Below are 6,713 nucleotides of genomic sequence, written 5' to 3' on the forward strand. Positions count from 1 at the left end.
TAGTTCTTCTCCTCCTATCTCTGTTTAGCAAAATCCTGCCCCAACCCTGGAGGCCAAGCTCAGGTGTAGCTGCCTTCATGGAGCTTTCCCTGATTTCATGTCTCCTTAACTCCAACTATCTCCTGATGCTATGCAGTAGGGGATATTAGGCATCTAAGAACCGGGGTGCAAGGGAGTGTTGAGGCTATGAGAAGGCACATGTGGGATGGAGCTGTAGGAAAGAATTTATGTTTTGCTCCCAACTTTTTGTTTGGAAAAATCTGAAAGTAAACTATGATAAATAACAGCATATCCTTCACCTGGAAATTAACATTTTAGATTTGCACATATGCTCTCTCTCCATACACACATACACACATGTAATAAAAACATGTATGTGTTTGGCTACAACATTTGAAATTAACTTGCAGGTATCATGCCACTTTGCACCTAAATACTTCAGCATGTATTTCCTACAAACAAAAGCATTCTCTCATTCTCTTGCATAATAATAACACCATCTCACATCCAAGACATGTAACATTGATAGAATAATATTATTCAATATTGAGTCCATATCAAAATTTCTCAAATTATCTCCAAAACATCCTAGCTGTTTGTGTTGATACAGGATTCAGTCAAGAATCATGGATTTCATTTGATTGTCTTTTCTTTTTAGTCTCTTTTAATCTAGATTCTAGAACAGTACCTTTGGCTTTTTTTCTTAATGATACTGATATTTTTGAAGAGTCCACGTCCTTTGTCTTGTTTACAGTCTGGATTCGTCTGATTGTTTCCTTATGATTAGATTCATATTAAACATCTTTGGCAAGAATACTACAGAAGTAATGTTGTTTACTTCCCATTGTGTCACATCAGGAGGTTCACATGCAATTGCCCTGTTACTGGTGATGCTAAATTTGATCACTTATGTAAGGTGGTGTCTTCTAGAACTCTTCATTGCAAAGGTACATTTTCCCTTTGAAATTAATAAGTAATCTGCGGAGTAATCGGGAATGAGCACATTTAACAAGCTCTTATGGTGATTCTTGAGTGCACTGAAGTTTGAACTGCTGTTTTACATGGTGTGATGTGAATGAGGGTCCTCCAAGGCCTTATCTGCCTCCAAAATACCTCAGGCTTAGCATGTCTGCCTTCACATTTCACCTCTCACTCCACCTCCAAATACCCTCTCCCTCTTGCCTGGCCCCAAATCCCTAGCATGAGAGACATTAGTAGGCCAGATGGGGGCATTGCCTACAACCCGAGGGAGCTTTCTCCCCTACTCTGGTCATTGGCCTTGTGAGGAAGCGCCCTTGAAACGGACAAGGTATTTTTGTTTGTTTGGTTTGTATTATTATCAATAATAATAATGATAATAATAATTGAGAGAACTAAGTCAAGCACTGTACATAAATTACATCATTTGATCCTATGCCAATCTGATGATTTTACAGATGGGAAAACTGAGGCTCAGAGAAGTGAAGTAACTTCTCTAAGGTTACACAGCTATTAAGAGTGGGAACTGGATTCAAATCCAGTACCACTTATAAAGCCCATGCTTTTAAACACTAAGCTATATACTCCCTAATGAGCAATAATTCCACCCAACTTCAGAATTCTCTTGCCATTTTCTTCTGAAGAGTTCTAGGCCCACAGCATTCCTGAGAGTGAGGAAGCAGGGACACTGGACTTATTATCTTTAAAGGTGGAGAGATGGTTTAATAGAGAAATCAATTGGCATTCCTGTGGTCTTACAGCAAGTGAGTAACCAAGCAGGGATGTTGATGGAGAGACCTTAAGCTCTTGCTTATGAATTTGATTTTGATTTAAGAGGCAGCTGAGAGCCACTGTGATTTCTGACTGGTGCTTGCTGAATCCAGAGTGGGTTCAGGTTGGATTAATATCATTGTCCTTTGTGTGGGGAAATGCTGCTGTTTGATAATAAACAGGCTTGCAGGCTTTGGTGGAAAAGACCGGTGTTGCCTAACAGCCCCTTTCTGTGCTTTGCACACTTGATTGACTGTCTTTATGTTTACAGCTCTCTGTCCAGCCTGTCACAGGGGAAAATGCTACCTCTTAGATTCTAGTTAGCTCAAGAAAACCTCTTCCTCTCACCCTACACCCTCCATTCCCAATAAACAGAAAGAAAAACCTTGTAAAGGTGCTCTGAATTTGTGTAGCCCACAGTTTTCTCTAGTCTGCCAGTTCTCCCATGAGGATGCCCAGTCAAATGCTGCAGTGAAATGGAAAACAAAAAAACCCCACAAAAACCAAGACTCTCTCCTGCTAGCAACAGTCATTTGTAATTTGGGGGGTTATTGACCGATTTATCTTTAGTTTCAGGTTGCCCATTTCTTAGCAACAGGGGTGTCAGGAAAATACCTCTGCACCTGTTGCAAGGTTTCATCTATGGCTGGAGATAGACACAGACAAACACATATAGAGTATCATCCCAATTTTAGCATTTGCGCTGTTAAAGCAAGCACATGTGCATATAAAGTATCACCCAAGTTTAGCATATGTCCTGATAAATTAAACAACATCATATATAGACACAAAAGATTTCAAAATTGGAAGAGTCCTAAGAGGTCATCTAGCAAACCCTCCATCCTACTCTTCACCCCCTGGCTGTGCACGCTTAGAACATCTTAGAACATCTCTATACTGAGAGACCAAAGTATGGGCAGCTCATGTGACAGGTTACTTACTAAGTTTCAGAGGCAGCTGGTCTCTGTGACCAGCTTTTTTTTTTTTTTTTTAAACAAGGGTCTTTGAGAAAATAAAGTGAAATCCATCCTCCTAGTAACTTCTAGCTTTTGGGGGCTGCTCCCTTCCTCTGGAGTCACGAAGAACGAGGGATCGCCTTTTCTACCCAGACCCTTCCCCCTGACCCTAGAGAGACTGAAACTTCCAGCACCACAGTTCCCAGCCAGGACCTTCTCTGCAGTGACTCTTCTCCCCTTCTGACTGCTCCCTTTGGATGGCATGTGTCTCCAAGGTTCATTCTCCTGGTGGGTGCTGTCCCACCTATATTGCTCTGCTTCTCCCTGCCCACCAAGCAAGCGCAAAACTCCTGGGAGGCTGGGCCTCTGCCAGCCCACTGCAGTGCCATCACTCCGCTTGCCAAAAGCCATCTGATGCGTCAGGTAAGCAAGTGGTTAGAGAGGTACATTGGGTTTCTGAGAGGCACTAGTCTAGCTAAGGCAGAAACAGGCTCGAACTTAATAATCTGCTCATCACACACAGTAAGAGACACCCTGACTTATTCAAAGACACCGTGGGTGGTGCAGAGGATGAATAAGCATGATTCACTGCCACTCTGGCACCCGGGGCATGAAGAATAATAAAACCCAAAGAATTGTGGCCGCCTGAGTAGTAAATTAAGAGATCCGGGGCTCAGCTAGACTCTCGACATCAATGTTACCATGGCAATAAAGGGCCCCAGCATTCAGCAGCTAATACAGAGCAGGCATCTAATAGGCTAGTCTATGTCACAGCCAAAGCCCAAGGGGCTAGCAAAGAAGACCAATTAGCATATCCATTCATTAGGGGCCTCTGCACACTTCTTCTCTTAATTCCAATTAGTTGTTTGTTTGAACCAACGTCTCTTGCCTGCATTATACTCATTAGTGCCTTTTAGCCACTGGAAATAGGCTTGAAACTCCACAAGGACCTCACTATTTCCCAAGCCTTCATTGTTTCCCTAGGGGGTCTAAGCTTATATAGTCACCAACTTAGAGCCCTCAGTCCCTCGAAATGAAAGCATCGCTCACTGTACAACTGTACTCGACAGACGGAAACTCTGCTCAGGAATGTGATGTGCTAAGGGTTCTTCCTGGAACTCAGTGAAATAAGGATCTGGGGCCATTATCTGGACCATTCAGGTCAAAGAAACCCTCTGGCCTTAGCCAGTGAGCCTGCTGGCCACGCTTGCTGGCCACTACTCAGAGGCTAGCTGTTCAGGAGGGGAACTTTGGGCACTGGGGACCATACTGGCATCATCAAAGTCGAGCAGTAGCTGTTCCAGCTTGAAGGATTGCCCTTCAAGGTCCAGCCCAAACCCCGCCTATTCTGGGAAGCCTTCCCTGATCTTTGCGGTCCCAAGTGAGTTTCCCCTCCTCCACACATTTTGAAGATGACACCCTATGCTGGGCAGCCTTCATGGGCAGCCTCAGGTCCTAGGCCAGCCTGGAGTTTCCTCACCTGTGACTTCAGAGTCCTCAAGGTCACTACTGCTGGAAGGGACTGGGGTTCTAGAGAGCACTCAGCAATGCTTGGGTGACTCCAACAGCAAACAACTCTTCAGCTCCACTGCACATGACCTCCTAGAGACTCCCTGAAGACTTAGCCAATCCCTAGGCAGGGAAAGTACATAACCGCTCTTTGATGGCTCTGGGACACTCCCCCTCACACACACACACACACACACACACACGATTGTGTAAATAGCCCACAGGAATAGATGCCTTAAACTAGCCCCTCTCAGAAGCAAAGAATCTCTCAAAAGTGCTACCTTCTCTTCCTTCCTTTGGGAACAGGAGAACCCAGTCCATAAGACTCTTTCTGTTCCCCATCAGCCACCAGGTGGTTTTCCTGAGGCAGGCAACCAGGAAAAGGGGCTTATAGAAGCAGCTGCTAACATCTGTGCACAAGGACTGGCCATATAGTTTTAGGGACTTGAATCATTTGCCTTTGAACTTGCTATCAAGTTCAAAGCCTCTCCTGTCTCCCTCCTCTCTTGCCTCTGTAGCCACTGCTTCATTTGCAGCCCCATTGGCCACTTCTGGCTCCAGTCTGCTACACTGTTAAGCAGATTGCTTTTTTCCAAAGTTGGCAGGAATGGTTTCTCCTTTAGTCTTTTGAGTGTGAGCTCATACAGATTTCTGTCTTTGAGATCCTATGGGATTTTGTTATTTTACCCCACCCAACAGCTGGCATTCCAGAAGGCAGCCTGGGCTATAGTCAAAATACACTGCAAATATATTAAGGATATGGCAAACCCCAAATTACCCAGAATGCTAGGGAACGAGAGATTCTGGAGAATGGAACATTTCGTTACCTGAGTTCACATTGCTCCAAATCCTCTTTTATCTCCCACTCTTAGTTTTTTCTCCCAGCTTTATGGAGATATAATTGACATACAACATTATGTAAGTTTAAGGTGTACAATGTGATTTTATACACATATATATGTGTATATATGTGCAATATATATGATACACATATCTATTACAAAATGATTACCACCATAGTGCTAGCTAACACCTCTAGCATGTCACATAATTACCATTTATTTTTTATGGTGAAAACACTTAAGATCTACTCTCTTAGCAACTAACACACAATTGTAAAGCAATTATACTCCGATAAAGATGTTAAAAAAAAACACTGTTAAAAGAAAGAAGAATAAAAAGAAAAGAGGAAGAGAAGGAAGACTAGGAAGAGAAGAAAGGAAAAAAAAAGCCACTTTCAAGTATGTAGTACAGTATTATTAACCACAATTACCATGCCATACATTAGTTCCCTAGAGCTTATTCATTTCATAACTAGAAGTTTAGAAGTTTGTACTCTTTGACCAACATCTCCCCAATTCCCCCACCACCCCCCAGCCTCTGGTAACCACCATTCTACTCTCTATTTCTATGAATTTGGCTTTTTTACATTCCGCATATAAATGAGATCATACAGTATTTGTCTTTCTCCGTCTGACTTATTTCACTTAGCACAATGCCCTCAAGGTCCATCTATGTTGTCATTAATGGCAGGATTTCCTTCTTTCTCATGGCTGAGTAATATTCCGTTGTATGCATATATACCACACCTTCCTCGTCCATTCATCTGTTGACAGGACACGTATCCGTATCTTGGCTATTGTGAATAATGCTACCCCCTACTCCTAGTTTTTTAAATCTTGCTAACATGACTGTACTGTCTTTTCTGCCTTAGTAAGACAAGACCAATTTACCTATCCTCTGTTTGGTTTTTGAGGCTCCCAAGGGCTTCAGATTTCTCATATACTTAACATCAGGAATCACACAAAAATCTCGAGTGGAGAAAGTGTAAAGATAAAGCTCAATGTCTACTGAGACCAGGTTATCCCCTGGAATATATTTTGCTTTTATTAAAATCCAAAAAGAGGAATGAGTTTCTCTTTTCTTTGTCAGTGTTCTCTTTCTCTTCAAATGAGGGTATCGGGGGAGACTCTGGAAGAAAGAATCCTGAGTAATAACGTTCTAACAAATGAAGTCTATATTTTAAATTAACCACTATTGAAGCTGTCTTCATCAGAAGAGCCTAGGCTTGGCATTAGGAATAAATCTGTCTATCTAAGAGGTTGGGCTGGCTTTCTTGGTTATGAATGTGCCCAGAATCTCAGTACCTGCAACATTCTCAGTCACCTGGGTGTAATGGGGGGGAGGGGATTTGTGAAGGATCTCATATTCCTCCTAGGCCTTTTAGCCACCCAGGCTCCAGTGGGGTGAACCAAACAAACCAAAAATGCTATACAATGTTCTTGGCTGTTTTTACTAATTTTTCTTTTGTTGGATCCCACATTGGCTTCAGGAGTTATATATGTCTGGGAAACTGACACTGCAAAGTTCTGGCTTGTTCCCTGCCCTGATGCTAAGGGATAAATATAGATCTCAACCACTACAGAAATTTGGCCAGGATTCCAAGGGGTGTGTGTGTGAGGGGTAGTGCTGATGGGGTCATGCTGACATGTACGCTAG

This window comes from Balaenoptera borealis (assembly GCF_965194805.1).
Source record: "Balaenoptera borealis genome assembly, chromosome: X".
Classification (NCBI taxonomy): Eukaryota; Metazoa; Chordata; class Mammalia; order Artiodactyla; family Balaenopteridae; genus Balaenoptera; species Balaenoptera borealis.